The sequence below is a fragment of the Palaemon carinicauda genome, chromosome 43, assembly GCF_036898095.1.
Source record: "Palaemon carinicauda isolate YSFRI2023 chromosome 43, ASM3689809v2, whole genome shotgun sequence".
Lineage (NCBI taxonomy): Eukaryota > Metazoa > Arthropoda > Malacostraca > Decapoda > Palaemonidae > Palaemon > Palaemon carinicauda.
The window spans coordinates 16,660,004-16,685,931 of record NC_090767.1 but is presented as its reverse complement, the minus strand read 5'-3'; the positions used below and the strand labels follow the sequence as shown (position 1 = coordinate 16,685,931).

The 25,928-nt window shown below is 40.0% G+C and overlaps 1 long non-coding RNA gene across 1 annotated transcript in view; it reads left to right on the top strand.

Moving 5' to 3' along the window:
• Positions 1–25,928, top strand: part of LOC137633938 (uncharacterized) — a 203,624-nt gene that overhangs the window by 25,536 nt on the left and 152,160 nt on the right. The window lies entirely within an intron of this gene.

The following is a 25,928-nucleotide window of genomic DNA, read 5'->3' as shown; positions in this document are numbered from 1 at the left end:
TCAAGACAAAATCCTCTATCTGTGCGAGTAAACTTTCTAGGAATGAAGCAAATCATCCACTATTTCTACAATATTCATCAAACTTCATTAAACAGACAAAATATTACCAACGGTGCAAAAGGAACAGCAACCAATTTGGGTGAGGATATAAACCAGAGGATGAAAAAGTCCCACGAGCACGACTAATCAATTGGTAATAATTATGCCAAGACTCAATAACAGATTTCTATTCAGGCTCTCAATAAGGTAATATCATAAGTCCTTTTCTAAGTCATCTCCAAGTCATTTCTATTCATGAGGAAATGCCAAAGTCCCTGTCTCCACTAGCAGATGAAATAGGCAGAGATCATCCAAATCAATTTGATGTCAACATTATACAAACAACGAGAATATAACGTCAAACAATTCAAAGCAAGCAAACTACTATGCGATGGTAGAGACGGACAAGAATGCGTTTTGAAGTATTGAATTAAAAGCTGAACATAGACACGACTGGCAAAATCTAACCAAGGCCCTTTACGTCAATAGGCGTAGGAGGAGATGATGATGAGGGCCACCATTCTAAAAACCTTGTTCACTATGAAAAAGCTTCACTGTACTCTTGCAAACAAGAGACAGTGATAGGTTCCTCTTGGCAAATGTAGAACATCAACAAAAGTTATCAATATTATCACCAACCCTACAATGGTGATCAACGTCCTGTTGCACCAGTCTCGTTTCTTTCTATTTTACGGGAAACTGGATGGCTAGAGACAATTTCGCCAACCCACAATTGAATTAGTAATCACCAAAAACAATGGAGAAATGATTTATCAACAATTTGAAACTGAACGTATACCATATTTATGGAAGTGAAAATAAATAGCATATTCACAGAAAACAAAGTAAACAGCATAATTTTGGAATGGCCAACATGCCTTATCCACTGCACAAACACGAAAATGTTTTTTCAAGGCACAAACACCAAAAACCCAAGCTGACAAAAATGTTAGAGGAACTTTATTCTCTGGTATACACAAATACCAAGAATCGAAGAACCTGACTGCAAGTAATGTAGCAGTTAACATCACAGTCATCCTTATTAGTAGGACTGAATAGAAGGTCTTCTTCATCATTTACAAGGAAGACAAAAGTTTAACCTGTATGGAGGCAAACAGAAAGCTAAAGATCAAATGGGATGAGAAAGAACTGGACAATCACACCTACCCAGTCTTCTTAGGTGTCACCCTTGACAGAACGCTCTCCTTTTAAGAGCACACAAACAATAGCAAACAGAAAGTAGCAACTAGGAACAGCCTCCTCAGCCAACTAGCCAACACCAGCTACAAGAACAAACCCTGAGACTCTGAGACAAAAAGTCCTGCCACTCTGTTACTCTACTGTGGAGTACTGAGCATAAGTGTGGGCCAAGATCATGCCATGCACATAAGGTAGACCCAGAGCTCAATAAATCCTGTCGGATTATTACTGGCACCGTAAAATCAACCCCTTTATGATTTTTACATAAAATAGCCAGTATCCTACCACCCGACAAGAAATACTAGCAAAAACTGAAAAGAATAAACAAATTAATGACCCCAAGAATACCAAGCCATTTACAAATCAAGCATAAAAATTAAAAACTGGGTAATGTTACACTTTGATTCAACACAAGTGGAAAACACCTATGATATGCACAGAAAGCAAAACAAGTTTCTGGACCTTATCAGAAATAGAGAGATACTCTTAGGAGAGTAGACATGGTATCTTCCTTAGACTTGACAATAATCAATTCCCTTATTGCATGAAGGCACCAGACATCAAGAGACACAACAGACTCACAAATAACCCAAGATGCAAGTGACATTGGATGGAAGAGAGTTAAGCTTTGACTTCTGCTTAGAAAGAAAAAGGGGCAAACGATGAAAGCTGGAAAAATGACGCACGAAAAAGCATCCCTTCGTTGGAACCTGGGATCAATTTCGTCCCTGATTGATGGTAGAGCAGTTAGTGAATTTAGCCTTCTAGAAGCATTGTAAATGTTGTAGAGGCTGCACAGTTAGTGCAATTGTTGGTGCAGCCAGTAATTTCAGCTATCGTGAAGAATACTCGCAACCTCTAGTCGACTTTAAGTACAGTAACTCTTCGTACGGGCGTCAGTGCAAAGAACTTGTGCTCCACACAAGAGTGGGGCAATGTTAACCGCACCGACACATGGAAGGAAAGAAATCTCCCAACAACTTGAGGGTTTATATAGGTACAGAAATACAAGAGATGAATATAGAAGAGTGAAAATGTCTAAACATACTTTTTAATCAACATTGGCCATTTTCCTAATGGAAACATATAGTAAATTCCTTAGCTCTGCAAGAAAGAAGTTTTGTGGGGAACTTGTAAAAGCCAGAAGATAATACAAAATTCCTGAACAAGAAATAACAGTAGAAATACTGTACAAGTATTATTATAATTATTATCATCATTATTGTTATTAATAGCTGAGCTACAACCCTAGTTGGAAAAGAAGGATGCTATAAGCCCAATGGCTCCAACAGGGAAAAAAAGCCCTGTGAGGAAAGGAAATCCAAAGATACTAAGGAGATGAATTTCTAATTACTGTCTACAAAAATTACTCTCCAATAGCAGTTTTGATTCGCAAGACTGACCAAAACTAAGAACAGGAATCACCAAAGAACTTCTATAAAGTGGATGAGACACAAAGTTTTTTTTTATCCATTGCTTCTTTGTCTCTTCTCATCAAGTTCGAATCATCACTATCTATTTTCCCATTGATTCAGAAGTCAGATAGACCAGTGTTCTGTCTTGATATTAACTCAAATGAACTATATTCCTCTGACATTATTATTACTATTTTCATCACCAGTTAATCTACAACCCTCGTTGGAAAAGCAGGATAATATAAGCCCTAATAAGGGGTCCAGCAGGGAAAATAGCCAGAGAGGAAAAGAAATTAGGAAATAAAATAGTGTGCCCAAGTGTACTCTCAAGCAAGAGAACTCTAACCCAAGACAGTGGAAGGCTGTGGTACAGAAGCTCTGGCCCTACAATGGTTTGATTTCGAAGTGTCCTTCTCCTAGAAGAGCTGCTTACCATAGCTGAAGAGTCTCTTCTACCCTTACCAAGAGGAAAGTAGCCATTAAACAATTACAGTGCAGTAGTTAACCCTTTGGGTGAATAAGAATTTTTCAGTGTATTGTAGGCAAAGGAAAATGAGCTGAAACGGCAAAGGGATCCAATGTAGTACTATCTGACCAGTCAAAGGACCCAATAATTCTCTAGAAGTCATTGCTTCTATCTCCTCTAAATTAGCCGTCTTACTCCTCCTATTTTACCGCATTCTATTCTAATTAGTTTCAAAGATAATTCTTGTGCAAGTCCTACATGAGTGTGCAGTGTAGCAATAGGATGACATATCTTGATAAACTATCTTATAATTATAATACAATAGACATCTGTCATGCCAGCTCACTCTTTGGAGGCTTATAACTTGCACGATAAAATGAAAGAATGGAAACTGACTGACAGTGACCAAATAAAAAGAAACCTTATTATGAACTTATCAATCTCTTATCTACCTCAATCTGATAAGAAAACTGAGTTCTTTTCTAACTTCTCTTCTTAAAAAAATTTTGAGTTTTAAGAACATAAAATTCTTGTTTGATAATTACTTTCTATAGATTTCTGTTCTATATCAACATCTTGTGTTCTAAATGTTCATGGCTTGAGAACAAAAGAAACAGCTTGAACATTATTACCGTAATGTACGGATTCCAATGTACATCATGTTTTATCCTTTGGCAGAACGACGGAACAATTCGATTTCCCAAAGCACCAGACTCTGTTATACAATCTTAGTAAACTTGAAAGGACGAAAATATCCATTGATGACTGCCAAATAAAAAAGAAATATTGAAGAATATTTTCTCTTCACATTACATGTAGATTTACAAGAGCATAAAAAATCTACGACCAAAGCAGACCGTTTAAAAATCAAAACTTCCTGGGAATATATTCAAGAAGAAACACAACCTGGCTTTAGAAAAGCCCTCACACTACACATTAGCAACATATAAAATCATTCCTCATCTATAGAAAGACTCCAATACACGACATAGACATCGTCATATTGAGCCTCCATGCTTCTTCCCAAGACTATAACTTCTGCTTCGCTTAATCGAACGAAAACCAACGAGTCTACTCAGAATCAGCACGACCATTCACTTCGCCTTTCGATACAGATTAGCATGGAATCAAAATACACGTACAGATAACTTCATATTACAAAAGGTTGTTGCATCAACTCAAGATGAACTGATGCAACAGAGATGCTTGTTCACTTTCCCTCACTCGATCGCCCACAGAGGAATAGCGCGTGCGATGTTAATCGGACATATATAGGGTGATGCCGGTCTTCTCTCTCGGAAGTTTTCAAAAATCTAAAAGTAATGAAGAATGTGCAAAACTCTTCCGTGCCCTTCGTGGGACAAGTCGCAATCGTAAATTAAAAATGTCTGAGGATTAACAAATTTAAATTCACATTCTTTGCATTTTTCGTTTCTTTTAGATGCAACGGTATAATTGAATTGAATTAGTTGACTATTTTGTTTTCACCTGAAAGTGATTCTACATTCCAAAATTCTTTCGTTTAATTAGGCATACACTAAGTGTTTATATTCAAATTTAATAAACAGATATTTCTCATAAAAAGTAGACAAATATTCATTTGTAATCAATCTATTCAATTATAAATAGACAGCCAATTGCCTGACAAATAAAGTCACATTTGAAACACACTATTATTCAGGTAAATCTCTTAATAGCGGAATATATAAAGTTTATCCAAGTATTTCAATACTAAAAGCAATGAGGAAAACCCACAGCCAATTCTTTTGCTTTCAGAAGACTATGTTCATAAAACCTGGACTTAGAATCTACTTTACACATCACTACAGGAATTAGAATATACGGCAAAACTGAAATCATCTCTAGACGATATCTGATAAGGAAGACACCTTCTGTCCCATGATAAAGGACACAAATACTGTACTTGCGTTTTTATCATACTTTCCACATATCGTATTTCTTCAGACCATTATTATGTAACTTTGGAATTAATGACTGTTTTTTCATTAAAAAGAATACTAATTAGCATTGTTATAGATGGTCTTTGATCGATGAAAGTCTACAAAATATAAATAAACTTATTTAACAAGTCATAATTTCATAAAACAACTTTGCATTGTTATTAGTGGAATTTGAAACTCTGACAGTCAAGTCAAATTACAATTGTGACTCAAGATTTTCCTCAAATCCTTTTTAAGTTTTAGATTAACTTTATTTCAGTGACATTCAAAAAGACACCTTTTAGAATTATATATCTACGTAAGCTTTATAAAAATGATAGAAACTTCAACAGCTTAATCTCAAGCTATAACTTAACTTTCTTACCTAAATCGAGACAACCAATTTCAGTTAATATTAACCAAATGGAAGACGACATAGCGAATACATTCTCCCAATAACAAAAACAGTTGTTAGATAATCAATTTTCCAATTCAGAGATAAAAGACACATACCACAATAGCAACGGGAGTAACTCCGGCACAGTCTGACGACTGCAAGGCCTCTGGCAAGCAGGGAGGGACGTCTTTAGTATTGCCTTGCACGTTCCGTGAGATCAGCCCCTTGGGGTGCGGCCACTGGCCTTTATTTCTTTCCAAATCATCTACATCTACATCTGGAAGAGAACTCGGACTTCAGACTCGATACAATGGCAATGTCAGTTACAAAATGGTATTTCGTTTGGCATAAGACTGGAATCGTGTTAGGCGTGATTAAGACATTTGACTGAATTTCAAATCTTATTAATTAGTTTTATGTTTATGCTTTAGTAATGGACCTAGAAATATTAGAATTAATATTACAATCTAATTAATTCACTTAAATTGTTTTATCTTGCTTTTGTTCTATAAGAATTAACTACTACTGTAAACATATTTTCAGAACTTGGAATAAAAATGCAACATTATACATCTACCTTCATACTCATTAACTAGCAAATCATTACTAATACATTTACATACAATAAAACCCTAGCCGTTTCTAGTCCACCGCAGGACAAAGGCCTCAGACATGTCCTAAGTCATGTCTGGGGTTTGGCCATTTCCATCGCCACGCTGGCCACTGCGGATTGGTGATGGTGGAGACTTTAGTCTGATCGCTCACAGCAAACCAACCTAGTATGGGTGGCCCTGAATAGTAAAACTTTGATCATGGCGATACACAAACCCTTTCACCACGTTGAGGTATCCCCACTGAGAAAAGGATTGTACGCTATAGCTACCTTCTAACCAGTCAGTATGACAATTTATTAAATGTATCTAACTTGCTTCACTAAGGCCAAACTAGAATATAGCTTTCTTTGCTAACTTGTAGGAGAACCATAATAAAAATCATTGCATCATCTTAATGAGTTTAACGTATAAAGAATAAAGTCTATATTCTTCAGGGTCTTTTTAGTCCCGCTAGTCTCATATCCACCCATTTTCTTTAGTTGCCGTTCCTAGTTCGTTCCCTTCGTTGATATGTCCATAAGAAATCATTCTCAGTCTTAGAATGTTGAAACCCAGTCTTATACCAAAAGAAATGACAGATTTTAAACATAACAAACTGACTTCAACATAAAAGTTCTCTTTAACAATAATCAAATTAAGTCACAAAAACATTTTGATACAAAACTCGCACTGCAGCAATGAGCAAAATCCTATACAGTACAGCCTTATAAACATAGTAATATTCACAATAATAAAATAGTTTTAAAATACAAATTCTTAGAAAATGATTTGTATTTTTCCTAGCAATATAAACCAGAGTTATTTATAGGTGTTTAATCAGTTGTTGCTTTTCCAAGAACAGAATTTGAGGGACTTGCGAGGTGGATGAGGCAGGAAATATAAACGACTCGGGTTTGTAGAGTTAAGAAAATTACAAATGATCTTTTGAACTCTGTCGTTTGTTCCTTTACAAATACAGACCCTCGTCATACATAGGGAAATCTTCCTTAGGGGAGAGGATGTCCTAGTGCTATGGAAGGCATCTGTCCAACCCTTTACCCCCAGATAAAAAAGATGATCATGAAAAAGGAGACAAGGTCATGATGTCAGGCCTCATATATAATCAAGAGATTAGTCCACCATCAAACACTGTTATTATTATCATTATTTGCTTGCTAAGCTACAACCCTAGTTGGAAAAGCAAGATGCTATGAGCTCAAGAGCTCCAACAAGGATGATAGCACAGGGAAGAAAGGGAATAAGGAAACAAATAGAATAGTGTGCCTGAGTGTACTCCCAAGCAAGAGAACAAGAGTGAGTATCCTGTTATAAATAATTTATAGGTAGATTTCTCATATGTATAAAAGCATATTAAGTTTGTTCTCCCCTTCATAAGTGGTTTTCTATACTTATACTCCAAAGGGAGGACAGGTCAGTAGATTAATATCCAATCAATTTTTCTTTCACTCCACTAAAGACGTGACTATACGTTCGCTCTGTTGAAGTATGAGCTTCTAAATTCATTGTTATCAGCCACCACTGGACCCAATGAGAATGGATCTAGGGATCTGTGGGTGCAGTCCTTCAGGTAGTGTGTGGTGAAGTAAGTTACCTCTTCACAAAATTAGCAACATGCGTCGAGGAGAAGTCCTCGGAAGGAATAGGCATCCAGGAGAAGTCCTTAAAAGGAATAGGCGTCCAGAAGAAGTCCTTAAAAGGAATAGGTGTCCAGGAGAAGTCCTCGGAAGGGTTCCAGAAGAAGTCCTCGAATGAAAAAGGCAAACTTCCCGTATAGGACAGGGTAACAAATTGCCCCATCACCAGATAGTTCCTTAAACGCGGAAATTGGGAGGGAGATCAAATTGACATCATTAATAGCAAGATTTTCTGGTCTTAACCATCATTTCTTAAAGGACGTAGGTCGACCTCCGAGGAGGAGCTGCAAGAAGAACCTTCAAGGCCAGGTCCAGCTCTCATACATACTTTGAAGCAATTGTATTCATCATATCTGAGAGAGAAAAACACAAATGCAAGCATAAAGATTTGAATAGTAGTTTGAGCAGACAAGTGTGTTAAGCACGAAGAACAGGAGTAAACTGTGGCAATAGCTACTTCCACTTGAAGTGGGTGATATATTGGCAAGCAAACAATATTGCCAGAATCCTAATAATTCCTTAAAACTCTGGTCATGGAGAAGCAACAACGGAGTAAACAAAGGTTTTGTATTCTTGTGATAATAATCAAGCGATCACAACATAAGCTAATGCTACCTAGTCATAAATAAATTGCCTGAAAAACCTTTTATCATAAACTTATTAAAAATTTATACTTTTGTAAATCCTCTACACTGCTAAATAAATAAAACAAATTGAAAATCTACATTCAGATAAGTAGTCATCTAACAATATAAAATCAAATAGAAAAACTACTGCATTACAGATTCCCTTTTTTTGTCTAAAGCTGAAGTTCATAACATGTTTTTCTGATCTCAGCAAAAACATCACAAATTATTAGTAATTTGTATTTTTCCTAACAATACTTACCGAGAAACACTTTTCTTAGGAGTTACTGGAACCTCCTCTCAAACGACCAGTTTTGTGTAGTTTACCCTACTCCCATTTTCTATAGCGGTAGGTCTCGCGGGGGAAAACGTGCCCCGAGGGCAATGCCAAAGGTAGGCCACATGTTAGCCAGGTCGTATTCTTCAGTAAGTTTTAAGTAAGGAACAATACTCAAGAACAGTGAGGCTACTGGGGGACGGTTGGGGGGCCATGACCCGAAAGTGTTTCTCGGGAAGTATGTTAGGAAAAATACAAATTACTAAAAATTTGTGATTTGTTCCGACACAGAGACTTACCTCGAAACACTTTCTTAGGAAACTTACACTTTAGGAGGTGGGAGTGCCTCCCAGACATAGACCCCGATGGTAAGTAGGATAAACTACACAAAGGACTCATTAAGTGTGTAAATAACACTTACCCTTCAAAATATTCCTTGTTGTGCTTGATGAATATTGGCGACTCTTGAGACTTGTCTATTGTGTAAAAGATCCCAAACGGAAGGATTCTGGGTCTTGGCGATGAACGAGGGAACAAACTTAAAGGTTGTCTCCTTCCACCCACTAGAGTGCTCTACTTCATACGACAATCCATGTAGCTCGCCCACCCTCTTAGCTGAGGCCAGCGCTAACAGGAAGACTGCTTTGAACGTGAGATTCTTGTCCACTATATCTTTTAAGGGTTCGAAGGGTGGTTTATGGAGCATATCTAGCACCCTAGCCAGGTCCCAACTCGGAATTCTGGGGGAAGGAGGAGGACATGCTTGTTCGAAGGCCCTGATGAGCATGGAAATATGCCTGGAAGACCCCAAATCTATGACCTTCAAAAGGAAAACTTGGCCAAGGGAAGCACGAACTCCTTTAATCGCTGGGACTGACATGGTCATCTTATCCCTGAGATGGACCAGGAAATCCGCTATAATGGGAACTGATGCTTTTAAGGGTTCTATCTTCTTGTTCTTGCACCACTTAACAAACAACGTCCATTTGGATTGGTAGACAGCCGTGGAAGATTTTCTTAAGTAAAGGGACATCCTCTTAGCTGTCTTAGTCGAGTACCCTTGTCTTCTCAGGAGGCACTGGATAACCTCCAGTCGTGAAGACGAAGGGATTGCGGGTTTTCGTGAAACCTCTGAAAGTGTGGCTGCCTCAAGAGATCTGGCTTGTCGGGAAGAGGCCAAGAAGGGAGAATGGCAAGGCTTTTCTCTCTCTCTGGCCACCAAGGCACTACCAAAGTCATCCTTAGGTCGATTGCTGTCCTCAACCTGTTGAGGACTTGTCTTATTAGGGAGAAGGGTGGAAATGCGTAGACGTCGAGACCGTCCCACCTGTGTTGAAAGGCATCCTCCATTGCTGCTTTTGGGGCATGGGACAGGCGAACAGAATACGGGGAGTTGCGCGTTCAACCTTGTTGCAAAAAGATCCATTACCGGGGACCCCCACATCTGAATGACGTAGCTTGCCACTTGTGGATGCAGGGACCACTCTGTCGCTACTACTTGTCCCACTCTGCTGAGGCCGTCTGCCAGGACGTTCTTTTTCCCCGGAATGAATCTTGCCATCAGGTTGACCTCCTCCTTTTCCGCCCACTCCAGGATCTGTAGGGCAAGACCGCACAACTCCTTCAACTTCAGTCCTCCCTCCTTCTTTACATATGCCAACACGGTAGCATTGTCCGACATCAGAGCGACTGAGTTCCCTCTCAAGTCCTTCGTGAAGAGTTTGCAGGCTTCTTGGACCGCTCTCATCTCCAGGACGTTGATGTGTAGGGACTTTTCCCCCTCTGTCCATCTTCCCTTCGCTGTCTTTTCCCGAAGATGTGCACCCCATCCCTCCTTCGATGCGTCCGTAAACAGAAGGATTTCCGGAGGCTCGGCGGACAATGGCATCCCTTTTAGAGTGTGTGCCTGATCCTACCACCACTCTAGAGCTTGCCTGGTTTCCTGAAGGACAGGAACCATTTTGTCTGGGGAACTTCTCTGGTTCCAATTCTCCTTTAGGTTCCATTGAATTTTCCTTAGATTCTGCCTCCCGTATGGAACTGGCTTCTCTAAGGACACCAGATGTCCCACCAACCTCTGCCCATCCTTCGCCCTTCTGGGATGTCCTAGAAGGAAGGGACGGAGAACTCGGTCTAGGTTGGTCAGCCTGTCTAAGGATGGAAAAGCCTTGACCTGTAATGAGTCCAGAACTATTCCCAAGTAAGTCATTCTGTTGGTCGGGGTCAACTGAGATTTTTCCAGGTTGACTGTGATGCCCAGATTTTTGCATAATGGCAGAAGGTCTTCGCCCTGTTGCTTCAAGTCTTCCTTTGAGGAAGAAAGGAGTAGCCAGTCGTCCAGGTATCGAATTAGACAAATCCCCCGTTCGTGTGCCCATACGGAGACTGTCGTAAACACCCTCGTGAATACCTGGGGCGCCGTGGAAAGTCCGAAGCACAGGGCCTTGAATTGTAAAATCTGGGCACCCCACTTCACCTGGAGAAACTTCCTGGTTGCTGGGTGAATAGGAATCTGGAAATAGGCGTCCTTGAGGTCTATGGATATCATAAAGTCTCCTTCCCTCAAGGACGCCATGACTGTTCTTGGGGTGTCCATTTTGAAGGTTGTTTTCCAAATATACTTGTTGAGGGCTGACAGGTCTATTACTGGTCTCCACCCTCCTGTCGCCTTCTCTACCAAGAACAGGCGACTGTAGAACCCTGGACCCGGCAAATTCACTGTCTCTAAGGCTCCTTTCTGCAACATCGTGGAAACTTCTCCGTCCAGTGCTGCCCTTCTTGCCGGGTCCTTGGGAACCAGCCAGTCCGCCTGACTTGCTGGAATCAACAGAGGTGGGTCATCCAGAAATGGAATCCTGTAACCCTCCTTCACTACCGTTACTGTCCACGGATCTACTCCGTGGAGCTTCCATGCTTGCCAAGAAAGTCTGAGGCATCCCCCTACCTGAGGCTTGGGCAGGGGAGGGGGCCTCTCACCTTGTCTTCTACGGGATGACCGGACTGCCCGTCCTCTTCTGGAGGATGAGTACACACTCCTGTAGGTTGGAGTAGTTGAAGAAAGTCCCCTGCGGGAAGGATTCATTGATTGGGACCATTGTCCCGAGGAATGTTCCCGCCTTCCTTGCGTTGGGACAGACCACGAGGTAGAGGGCGCTTCCGCCACGGGTCTCCTGAAGACGGGTCGTCTCGCCGACTGTGGCTTATGTACGGCGAGTTCCCTCTTTTTAACCATAATCTCCACCAACTCTTCTGCATTTTAGAGGGGATAAGGTGTTCTTCCCATACAGAGATGTTCCGCAGGGCTCTAACTTCCCTGTCGGGGATCTTTACTGGCAAGTTCTTAATCAAAGCGTCTCTTCTCTTCAGTACCCAGTTCGCGGAGAGAGCCAAGGACTGGAACGTCAGAAACTTCAGGGCACGGCAACCTGATCCCAACAACTCGTTCAGCGCCTCACGTTTGGCCGGCTCCATCGAGTCTGCTGGGATCTAAGTGCCCACTAAGGTGGTGGCCCACCAATCCAACCACGAGGCGACGTTGACCAGGTCCTTCGACATCTCCTCCATCATCATGGACTCGGACTGGGAGAAGAGGGTGGGAGCCGATGACGCCCTTTCGTCGGAGAAGCCCTGGCATAGGATGTCCAGAGCCTCCTCCATCTTGCCTGCCCCGTGCGGTCTTACTTCCAACGTATAATATTTGCTTTGGGACTTAAGTCCCTGCAATAGTTTAGCCGCACTATAGCCTTTACCAGAGTCACTATTGCGGGCTATAACCTTGTCAATGTGGGTTCTGCCTACCCCCCCGTCTCTGGCCTCTGGAAGGGCTAGCGAGGATTTCTTCTGAGCGGGCGCTGCCAAAAACTTGTTTAACCCGGAGGTCCCCACTTCCTCTTCTTGTGGGACGGGCTCCACCAAGTTGTTGTAGCCTTTGATCAAGGAGATCACCCTCCTATATGCGGAGTCCTCCATCGGCATCGTAGTCTCGTCGTCCATTTCCTCCGTCCTACACTGGGGAGAGGCATGGTCACGAGCACCTCCGCTTGGACGGGACCCTCGATAGTTCTTATCGTCTTTGCCGGCAGGCTCCTTCTTCCTCGAGGCCCTCGACGAAGGAACGGGTTCCTCCGTGAAATAGTACGACGGAGTAGCCCGTCCTCGTCTATCATCTCGATGGGGGGACCTGTCGAGGCTGCCCGTCCTCGGAGACAACTCCCTCCGCTGGGCGGATTGAGTGTCTCTAAGACGGGACTTATGCCTACAAGACGAGGCCCTCCTCTCATCGGCTGACGCCATGGCGAGGCTATCGGAGGCCCTTCTAGGAGGACTGTCTCCTGCTCGCTTGGCTATCAAGCTTGAGGTCTTTGTCAGGTCCCTCAGCCTGTTGTCTGGAACAAAGACCCATGTTCCTTGCGGAGAACTTGGTCTCCTGCTCTTGCTTGGAGGTGAGCGAGAGCTTCCTCTCCTGTCTATAGATCTTGTGGCAGACTGCGAAGGGGAGTTCCTCCTCACAGACTAATCTCTATTTCTCCTACGTCTCCTCCGACGTTCCTCACCCGACGAGCCCGACGAATCGTGCAACGACGAGTCTGACTTGCCTGTATACCTCGACTGCATACTAGACGGAGGTTTCTTGGGACTACGTCGTACTCCGGACGTAGAAGGCTGCAGAAAACTCTCCGGAACTGCTGACGTAGTCGGCGCCAACGAAGACAGACGAACCATGAAAGGGAAGGACTCGTTCAGGCCCTCCTCCATATCCAGCGGAGACCTCAACGGAGTCCTTGGTACACCCCATGCCAGCGGATCTTCTTACAGGGAATCCTCTCTACCGACGGCACCTTCCGCAGCCGAAGCGCCTGAGACATCTACCCAGGAATCTGGCGACGAAAAAGGTACATGATTATTCCACATGGGGTCCTCCACCGAGACGCGCTCCCTACGTGCAAGAGCAACGTCCCTCAGACCCCCACTACGCACACTTACGGGCACCTGATCCACCATGAACATAGAAGAACTACCTGCAACATCAAACCCCTGGGAAAGAGGCACCAACTTTTTCCCTTTCACCGACTTACCTCGTCCCCTACTCTGGGTAGGGGAAGAAGAAGGAACCTTACAAGAACCCTCGCCCGCAGACGTCGCAGGGGAAGACAAACTTGTTTTCCTTGGAGATCGCTTCGTAGCCTTCTTCTTCTTTGTTCCAAATTTCACCCATTGGACCTCACTCCAGCCAGCACATTCCGGACACGTGTCCGAAGGCGAACACGCTTTTCCCCTACACGAGGAACACAAAGAATGGGGATCCACATCGGGCTTCGACAAGAAAGCCCCACACGATTTCCCGGCTCTAGGCCCAGGACAACGGCGAGCATGCTCCATCGCACACAATCACAAAGCCCGCTAGACACAAGCACAAAGGAAAGAAAGCACTAAAACGCCAATAAAAGCACAGAAGAACGAAAGTAAAAGCACACAGCAATAGCACTAATCGCTCGAAAAGAAGCAAAGTCCATGTGGTAACCACGTGGCGATGAACATAAAGGGGGTCGCACTGAGAATTGAGGAGCGGCGTGTGATAAGACGACGCGACCAGAAAACTTACTGAAGAATACGACCTGGCTAACATGTGGCCTACCTTTGGCATTGCCCTCGGGGCACGTTTTCCCCCGCGAGACCTACCGCTATAGAAAATGGGAGTAGGGTAAACTACACAAAACTCTGGTCGTTTGAGAGGAGGTTCCAGTAACTCCTAAGAAAAGTGTTTCGAAGTGAGTCTCTGTGTCGGAACAAATATTGATTCAAAAGTCAATAGAACATAAAACATCATCCCACTTAATCTATCACTTCAATGTCCTAACCTCCTGAAGGGTGACTAAGTATATCATGCGAAAGAGACCAAGTATCGCAGGCTATTGCTCGAACAATTAAGATGTCACAAAACTAACTTAAGGTCATTTGATCTTTAGAAAAATTCAAATATATCTATAATTATTAAATTTCAGAGACTAATCAGACAAATATATTAAATTCAAGACTAAAAGACTACTCTATTTGATATCAGCACTGCTTGGAAAAATTAATGAAGTTTGTATTTTCTGTCTCTCATTAAACAATGAAGTTTTTGACCTGTGGTTTTCTCAGCCTAATACCACGAAACGGACACAGAAACAGTCTTGGCTTTAGTGTGAACAAACACCTTTTCCTACTACAAGAAGAAGAATGTCCTCTCTTGATCTACGAGGTCAAACTTCTGCTCACAGCTATGAAAATCCCGAGCAAAATTTGTCTTCTAAATAGAATTCAAAAGATTTTGCTCATTTGCTGTAATGGGATTAAATACAGAATATTTATATATACAAAATCCTACGATGATTATTAACAGACAGAACACATTTGTAGCACTTGAAGTTATCTCGATTAAAATTGGTTAATATTGACACTTCAAAACTTCTCTCTCGTACAATACTCGACTATCCATCTGGTTCAACTATTCCCTAACATAAGTCTAGCTAACAACTAGCCTTATCTCATATGGTATTTGACTATCCAACTATCCATTCCCACAACTCAAGACTGACTACTGAATAGCCTAAACATTTGACTAGCCATTCTGGTTATGCTATCTTATAACAATTATATCCTGCCTTGAATAATGACTTCCATTATAGACTAATCTTCCTAAGAACATAAAATGAATAACTTTGTTTGATATCGTTTGCTATAATGATAATGATAATGATACCCCCAACTCTACATTGTTCTCTGAAATGTCTCAGCGAAATCCCTGGAAGAGAAACTCGACATTCAACCTCAGAAAACTTTTATATTATTTTGGTTAAATATTTAATCTGTGATTTTATGAAATTGTTAAATAAGTGCAGTATTTTACACTTTTTCATTTAATTTATTCTAGAATAATCTTCGTCACATGGACTTGGAGAAAGAATATATAAAGGAATTCTCATTGGCAGAAATGGTAGGAGGTGGTTGGTCGTCCCTATCTAATTCTTCATGTCTCACACCTCCTCTGGCGATCTACAAAGCCTACGTTACATTGTGGGGGAGTCTACCCCTGCCGTCAGACTTACAAGCCCGGGCAAAGCAGCACATACTCAAAGACCTACACACCGCAAGGGGAGTCTATCCCATGCCATCAGATTTACAAACCCCGGCTAAGCAGTACCTACGGAAAGACCTATACGTTGAAAATCACGTCTTTAACGCGTTCCAACACTTGCAGGCCACTACTTATGCCTCGACACACTTTCTCTTTCTCTCACTCTCTCTCTCTCTCTCTCTCTCTCTCTCTCTCTCTCTCGCTCTCTCATGACATAGAAATTCCCCAGATCTATATTTGCTGCTTATTTTCAATTAAGAAATGCTGTGAATGATCTAGGCGAGAAGGGGTCTCCCTGTCTAACTCCTTTCTCAACTGGAATTTTCTCACTATCGTCATGTGGTTTCAGGATTGGTAAACATTCAAATGTGAGTTTAAAATAGAACCTTTGCTACGTCAAAATGTGTTCTGTCTGCTAATAATAAATCTAAAAAATGAAATACAAAATATAGGACATCAAATGTACAGAAAATGCCAGCGAGCTTTTTAGAACGGTCAAGTGAAGTTGGCTACAATGGATAACAAACTCTTAATGTACCCATTATAATATTCACCATTAACTTGACTATGATAAAAAACCATTAACGATGGAATTCTGCCAATACAGGCAGAGTATTCTCTAGAGAACCGTGATGTCAATATGTATAATCGTTTGTGTAATATGAGCAATGTTTTCATACAAAATGTTTGACATTCACTGACCTCTCAAAGTTAAAACGTAGAGTCCGAGTGTAAACAAAAATGACGATGAATGTTGCTTTTTCCAAGAAGTAATGAGAAATGAACATTTACTTTCTAGAAACGACAAAATGGATGGAATGAAGTGAAACTATTCTTAAGCAGCTGATCTTTAAAAGATGAATTGGACCCAAACCTTCTTCTAAGTTGTGTGTTATATCTAATCCAACAATAAATTGACTTTTCAATAAACTTCAGCATCTTATCAATGGTAAATATTTCAAATTTCCAATATACACTACAGTATTTTACGCAAAATAATTACCTTACCCTTTATAATATATAAAAATATCTAAGCTTCCTTGAATTTCATATATACTCAAGTATTTTACACAAAATAAAACCTTATCCCTTATATATAAAAATCCATAAGCTCGCTGGCATTTCTGTACCTTTTTAAAAATGATTTCTCAACAAACAATATTCATAAAATGTAAATATAAAACATGAACCAAATAAATCCTACGAAAGCCTTTCACACATGACACTGATTCTTTCATTCAGATCAACAAGATAATATTCTACTGTACGTGATCACAAGAACAATCTCAACTGTACAATTAGCTTATATCTTACATTATTCAATGCTCTCCTTAGGATCTTAAATAGACCTGTTTTTATTCTAATAAAAAAAACCCTTATTTCACTCAAATAAAATGAGGAAAATGTCGTGGAACTCTAATACTCCTTTGATTTCAAACTCATTCAAAAACCAACTGACACTCCTTAGAAGTTATCGTTATTTGGAAGGACGAGACTGCTCCTACGGACAAAAGATCATTTTATGACTATTATTACTAGCTAAGCCATAACCCCATTTGGGAAATCAAGATGCTCGAAGCCCCTGGGTTCTAAAAGGGAAACTAACCCAGTGAGGAAAGGAAATAAGGACACAGATAGAATACTCTGCCTGAGTAGGAAGCCGCACAATTTGCCGTAAACAAATTTGCCGCAAGACAATTTGCTGTACGGATATTTTTCCGCAAAGCCGGAAATTGCAGTTTTCTGTCATTGCTAAAATGAGAAATGAAAGACCAAAAGGTCTTTATTATTTAGCTTTATTTTAAACCGTTATGATTCCATACACAATTGAAAGCACCAGATGTAATAAGCTTATAGATGACTCTAAGGAAACATGAGGGAAAGATTTATCAGATTGTTGATACGAACTGTAAGGCCAGAGTGCATACAGTACTGAAATAGAGGAGCACTAAGTAGAGCGCAGACCTCCGCTGCGGCAGCTTATTTCTCGACCTTGACCTTTGATCTTAACATGTATTAATTGGCGTGGATTTTTATACACTCAAATATGAACCAAGTTTGAAGTCTCTGTGACTACGATGTTCAAACTTATGGCTGATTACGTGAATTGGACATTGTGCTTGACCGTGACCTTGACCTTCCAAAATTCAATCATTTCCAGCTTTTTACATAAGTTAATCCCTGCAAGTTTCATTACTCTTCGATTAAAATTGAGTCCAGGAAGCTCTTAATAAACACACAAACATGGGGTAAAACATAACCTCCTTCCAACTTTGTTGGCGGAGGTAGTAATGAAGTGATATCTATTTGTAAAATATGAATTAGAAAATATGATAGAAAATACACTTGAATCAAAAAGCCTCAAGATCATCGATTAGTGTTGCATGTGGATGATTTGAAAAGGACAATCTCTCACGCCATCAACTTCAAGCTGACCAAGAAACATTAGAAGGAGACGAAAGGAAACATTAGAAGGAGACACAAGGAAGAAAATACCCCTCCTATTCCTAGATCAAGAATTGGTCATGTAAGTCTCAAGGAATTTACGCTTCTAGAAAAGGGTAAATTTCTATGATAGTGGGGTGGAGGATGATAATAGAACGTTGATTGGGCATGCAATGAAATACTTGTTTATCCTAAAATCTTCTATCAGTTATGTATTCTACATGTCAACATAAGACATGTATGCTCCCCCAAATTTACGGTCTCTTCTCGAATAAGACTAAAAGAATCTTATAATAAGTTTTTCAAACAACTGAAGATTTACTCAAGACCCTAAAACCTGAAAATCTAATGACTGATTTTAAACCAGCTAGTTTTCTTAGTTTATCTGAGCTTTTTCAATTCGCAAATGTAACAGGCTGTTTTTTTTTTAACTACGCCAAACGAAGTTGGAAGGAATTTCTGTTTTGTGTGTTATTTTGTGAATGGTTTCCTGGCCACAATTTTAATCGTAGAGTAATGAAACTAGAAGGGGGTAACTGTTATGTAAAAAGCTGGAAATTATTAAGTTTTAGGAGGTCAGGTTTATGATCGAGCAAAAGGCGGAGAAATGAGCTGCCGCGGCGGAGGTCTGCGCTCTACTGATTGCCCCTCTAGTTATTTCTGTAACAATGCTTGCAGAAAGGTGACAGATACTGGGTTTAAGGTTTGATATCAAAACGATTGTGATTTCAACACAAAAGTGGAGTTCCTTATGCCACTCGCATTCATTTTGCCTCAAGACGTCAATGACCTTCGATGTCAGGATGCCAGAGAAACATCAAATTCATTCCTTCATTTCCTCAAGACACCAATGATACATCAATAGAACTTGGAGCGAAGCCCTTGGTTCCCGAAAGATGGTGAACTATGCCTGGCCAGGACGAAACCAGAGGATACCCGGTGGAGGTCCGGGACAGTTCTGACGTGCAAATCGAATGTTAGAACTGGGTATAGGAGCAAAAGAGAGGCAGGGGACCTCGTCGATGTTAAGATCCGCCCACTTTTCCTATTAGTCTTTGGAAAGTGTATGAAAGGACTTCAAATCAACAACAGAGAAGGAAGTTATCCATAATGGGCTGCAAATATCTGTTACCCATCGAAACAGATCAATATCTTGAGAAATAAAGATTATAATTCTAGAAAATGGATGACTTAAAGTGTGAGACCTTCATTATTTCTAATCTTTCTGTTCTACATTTCTTTTCTTATATATATCCATAAGTAAACAAATGATTGAAAATAAAGGTAAATAAATATAACAATATGCTCTACAAATGAAATAAGATAAAAAATATTCCAAATTAATATATATATATAAATGATTAAGGTGCCATTTATATGCAATGTTTTTTTGCCTTCTCTTACGCTTTGTGGCATAATGTCAGCGTCTAAATATCCATACAGCAAATTGTCTTACGGCAAATTTTCCTAGATCCGCCTGAGTGTACCCTCAAGCATAAGAACTCTAACCATTATCAGTGGAAGACCATGGTACAGACGCTATGGCACTACCCAAGACTAGAGAACAATGGTTTGAATTTGGAGTGTCCTTCTCCTAGAAGAGCAGCTTACCATAGCTAAAGAGTCGTTTCTACCCTGACCAAGAGGAAAGTGGCCACTGAATAACTTCAGTACAGTGGTTAACCCTTTGAATGAAGAAGAACTGTTTGGTAATATCAGTGTTGTCAGGTGTATGAGGAAAGATGAGAATGTGTAAAGAATAGGCGCAGCTATTTGGTGTATGCGTAGGCAAAGGGAAAATGAGCCGTAACTAAATGGTTAAGACATTACAAGAAAAAGACTTGAAGAGACTTGTTGGAAGACATTTTTGAAATCCTGTAAAAATCCTTCAAGTAGGACTTGAGACACAAAAACCTACTGAAAGATAATGACGGAACAGTTGAGGATAATAGATTTGGATCCTGGGAAATCAAGGAGCTGATAATGAATAAATGTTATGTCCTTATCATTCAGTATGAAGAATGATTCAAGCAATACACACACACACACATTCATTTACTGAGCTGCATACGTACAGCTTTCCATGTATGAACCTGTGAATTCTTCACCTCTTAAAAATAATTGTTGTAGAAGCATACAGTACTTTCAAACAATCTTGCACCACGCACGCACATATATATATACCAAAATACTTTAACTATCAAAGTAAAAAACGGCGACTTCCGTAATAGACGAGAGAGGTCTTGTAGCTACGAGGATTCTTGATGTACTCAAGGTGTAATTATCTATGGCTTCTTCATGTCATTATCTACACCAGAAGATTCTTCAGTGATCTTGGCAAGTCTTCTTCTATGTACTGATACCGATCACCTGGAAAAGAAAAACACTGTAGTCACATTTTTAAAAATATTTCAAGACGACACAGATAATAAAAGCAAAATACATTACAAGAATATTATTTTTAATGATATCTTAATCATTCTTTTAGTCTTCCACCGTAATTCTGAACTTTTCAAAGCATCTTGATAAAGTCATCCACTTTTCCAAAGTTTTGCTTTCGATTTTGTCTTTATTCACCACCAGCAGATGGAGACACTTGGACAATACTATCGCAACTAATTATTTAGACAAAATCTATACGTATACAAGTGTAACAGAGTATTCATTTTGATATTAAGGTGTACTAGTAGGTATACAAGTGTAAATTTATGTTTTTATAGCCTATGTAATAACCAAAGTTCTGTTTTACACATTTTGGAGTAAGTAAAGTCGACGGTCCAACGGTCTACAATACAGGTGAACGCCAGACTGGGGTTCGAGTCCTGCTCAAACTCGATAGTTTCTTTGGTCGCTGCAACCTCACCATTCTTGTGAACTAAGGATGTGGGTTTTGGGGGAGCCATCAGGTCTATGTTAAGTCCTCAGCAGCCATTGCTTGGCCCTCCTTGGTCCTAGCTTGGATGGAGAGGGGTCCTGGGCACTGATCATATGCTCATATGGTCTCTCTAGGGCATTGTCCCGTTTGATAGGGCAATGTCACTGTCCCTTGCCTCTGCCATTCATGAGCGGCCCTTAAGCACATTCTCCTACACTGTACTTGAATGACCTGCCATTCCATAGTGTTCACTGTATTTTAGGTCAGTGAAGGAATTCTCTTATATTGGGTGAAGGTTTAGGGCATGTCTTTTGTAATTTCTCCATTGCTGATTCTGTTCTGGGAATCACTTATTTCAATATCAAAATCATTACAGAATGTTCTTGCAGCCTACATAATAACCAAAGTCCTCAATACTCTGTTTTACATATTTTGGAGCGAATAAAGTCGACGGATCAATGGTCTAGTTTGCAAATTGTGACGAACAGGAAAACCTTTTGTTTTATTTTCATAGTTGAAATCTAATATGTGAGCTATTTTCAAGTTTAGGAATATTAAAACAATTAATGAACTTTCTGTATATAAGCATTAACTTCTCCAATCAGAAGACCATACTACGAAGTACACTTCATTTCTTTGTATCATAAATACAACGCCCACAATTTAGATTGAATTCTAATGATTTGAAAGATATGCAGACCATATTAAGAATAACATTTTGGTAATAAATCTGTTTCATATTATTATTATCATTATTACTAAGCTACAACCCTAGTTGGAAAAGCAATATGCTATAAGCCCAAGGGCTCCAAGATGGAAAAATACCCCAGTGAGGAAAGGAAACAAGGAAATAAATAAACTACATGAGAGGTAATAGACAATAAAAATAGAATATTTCAAGAACAGTAACATTAGATTAAATCATATATATATATATATATATATATATATATATATATATATATATATATATATATATATATAAACAAACTATAAAAACTTCTAGAAGAGCTGCTTACCATAGCTAAAAAGTCTCTTCTACCCTTACCAAGAGAAAAGTAGCCACTGCAGTAGTTAACTCCTTGAGTGACGAATTGTTTGGTAATCTCAGTGTTGTCAGGTGTATGAGGACAGAGGAGAATGTGGAAAGAATAGGCTGTGACAAAAGAGAAGGATCCAATGTAGTACTGTCTGGTCAGTCAAAAGACCCAATAACTCTCTAGCAGTAGTATCTCATAAAGGAAATCATATCAATTTTGTCTTGATCGATTGTAGAATTTGGTAAATACTTGGTCCTCATGTGTCAATTTGCAAATCCTATCTCTACAGGAAGGAAAAAAACTGCCAAGGGAGACTGAGACTCAATTTCAAACTTGCAGAAAATTTCTTAATGAACAGGCTGACATGAGTCTGTCTTTGTAGAGTAGATATATATTTAGACATCAAGTTTACTTCCTTATTTGATTTCCTCATTGGGGTATTTTCCCCGTTGGAGCCCCTGGGCTTATAGCATCTTGCTTTTCCAGCTAGGGTTGTAGCTAAGCTAGGAAAAATAACAATATTTGACAGTGAATACCACATCCTTATTTGATCTAAACCTGCCACTCCTGGTCAAGCCTTTTTTCTATAGTTTCCTTGGTCCTCAGACTTGATACTTGTTTATTCCAAATGTATCCAACATCATCGTCTCCTCCTACACCTATTGACGCAAAGGCCCTCGGTTAGATTTCACCAGTCGTCTCTATCTTGAGCTTTTAAATCACTACTTCTCTATTCACCACCTCCTTCACACTTCATACTACTAAGCCATGTAGGCCTGGGTCTTCTAACTCTTCTAGTGCCTTCTGGAGCCCAGTTACAAGTTTGGTGAACTAATCTTGAGATTCAAATTTATGAAATTATGGCAATCGGGGAAGGGACGCATAGATAATGGCTCTTGTATCCCTCTCTCAATACAGGTTTCATCAAACCTCAGGAATGTCAACTGATATCTCAATGTCAGAATGTCCATGACTTGTGGGAGAGTCATTCCCTCAAATGCTAATTCTCTGTTCCTCTTTAATTGAAAATCTGGTCCTCAAGGGGCTGTCATGGTGTTACGAAATACCTCTGAAGCCATTCTTGTATTCCTTCCCCAGTCAATTGTTCAAAGTTCATGTCTCTTCTACAAAAATCTGTACAAACTGGAATTCCTTTTCTTGTAATATATATAATTATTATATAGATATTCATTGGGAGTTAACCAGTTCAGCCATCTCTATTATGTCATTTTCAAAAACTGAATTTCCACATCACCCATAGACCCTGCTTTGTCTTAGACACCGTCGTCTGGGCTCGTATTCTATGGAGGTGTCGAGACAATACACCCAAACCATTACCGGATGTCTTCTGTTACATACACCCCTGTGTATTAACTTTCCTTTCAGACATAGATGTCTTACACATTAATTTAAGACATAAATTCAAGACATAAATAAAAAAATTCTTAACCGTCTTCATCAACTGTATAAGAATCTATATAGTCTCAAGTTGATCTGTTTACCTTCACATTTGTGTTTTTTTAATCATGATTTACAAACAAAAAAGTCACAGGAAGGACTAGATTAATAAGACTGGCTTACACAAAAACATGTTGCACACGTTGAAAATAACTTCTTAAGTATTTTCCACTTAAAACAGCCGAAGTAAAAAGTGAGCGTTGAGCTGACCCACATGCGAGTGGGTCTTCCCCGCCACCAGTTATAACTACCTCGTTAAAGGAAGATAATTTATATCTATGTTTAAACATCGAAGAAGATGGACAGGAAAATGAAGGGTAGGAATTGGGACTGAAGATAAAGCAGACAGTTAAAAAGTGACAGAAAGAGAATCTGTCAAAACCATTTCGCAATGCTTACAGTGTACCCTACAAAGTACACAGATGACACTAAGCAGCTACGAAGAGCAAGGATCGTCACTCACCTTCTCCTTAACATTTTCGAAGCAAGAAAGTAGGCGAGAACATGGAGAGATACATCAAGAAGGCGTCATCTTGGGGTGTCTCGGTCTATCTTTATCCTCCTGGACGGCTGTATCTCAAGTCCAAACGTCTACGGTTCCACCGAAATCATAACGGTGACGGCGCAGTTGTCAAACACCTGCGGGAGACGAAGGTCGATTAGTTCGAGAAACAAGCGATTAAAAAGATTCTTATTCTGTTATTTCTTATTAATTTCACAAATTTTATTTTTACAATAATATACTTACATAAATCTAAACACAGTTTTATTTGTCTTAGATTATAATAATAATAATTATGGCTACAAATATAAAAAACATATCTTGTAAAATTTATTCCTCATTCATAAGAGTTGGATGTTGGGGTCAGGAAAGCCCTTCAGTGCCAAGGTCCCACTGGGAGAAAACATTGTAAATAGAGTGATGGTTAAGATGGAAGAAAGGCAGCAAGAACGGGGTCAGGTAGAAGGCTAAAGAGAGAGAGAGAGAGAGAGAGAGAGAGAGAGAGAGAGAGAGAGAGAGAGAGAGAGAGAGAGAGAGAGAGAGAGAGAGATATGCCTCACCATTGCAACATTCAAAAAGGAACATGTCCGCAGTGTAGATGAGGAAACAGGTCTTGTCCCCTCCACCATCACTGACCATGACGCATTTAAGTCTACATTGACCTTTCGTCTTGCGACACCTAATGTTGACTACCTGGAAGAGAAGAGGGAAAATGAACGAGTGTTGCCATATCAGGATCTGGAAGAGTCTAAGGTTAATCTTAAAGTTACGACCTGAAATATAATGAGTACGTTTTGCTATTAGAAAATCCTGGTATACCTGTTTTGCTTCAATACCTTTCCTGTTGTACACTGAAATTGAGCTAAAAGGTTTTATACACACTTTTAAATATAAAATATGATTTATTAATATACTTATTTTTTGTACTGTATTTAAGAATTCTATTATATCTTTAGTATGATACATTCTAATATTCTATAGTTTCTAAGTAAAATTCTAATTTATATACAGTACTCTTTAATATGTGTTTAGGAATAACTAGTGAAAATATCCAATAAAATTTAACAAATCAAACAAGGTTTTTGCCAGTTTGCAACTGACATGCAAGACCTCTTGGAGATGAAAGCATCGAAAGGAAAGCAAAAGAACTTGCTCTAACAAAGCAGACAGTTAGAACACGTATAGAGGAAATCTCTCTCCTGATGTATCTCGGCAACTGAAAGACCTCGTCCATCTTTCAGTTTCTCGTCTTAAGCTTTGGACGAATCAGCTGAAGTATGTGTTGTAGTCCAGTTATGCATTTTCTTAAAAATTGATGATCTTATTGTCTTTGATGGGAATGTGGATCGATTCTCGTAAGAACACAGAACACAGCCCCGTATTTGTAAGCACGAGACGTAATGCTCTATGCTTGTAAGAACACAGAACACAGCCCGGTACTCGTAAGCACGTGAGGCAATGCTCTGCTTTCAATCACAAAAAATGACGATAGATCCTAGGAAGGACAGGAAGACAAGGGGGAAGGATCCGTGACTACCATCTCTCTACTTGATGCACCCCAGTACCAGAAGAGACAACCAGGAGACTGGTCCTGCTCTCGATGAGACGTATCATACGAAGATTACCTCTCCCTTCATAGCAGGAGGATGTGTAACCTTACCCTCAAACACTTGGGGTGTTGGGCTCAGAAGGACCGCTCACCTAGAACCAGTGCAAGAGCGGAAACAGACCCAGACTGTACCAGTTAGCGGCAATGACCATCCATTGTTCCTTCCCGAAGAAGAGCGATCGTTAAATTCCATGGAACTGTACCGAAAGGTCTTCCTAGGCGACATTCCTCTTCCCGAAAAGGAAATGTCCGTCAAAGAAAAAGGAGGAGGAGG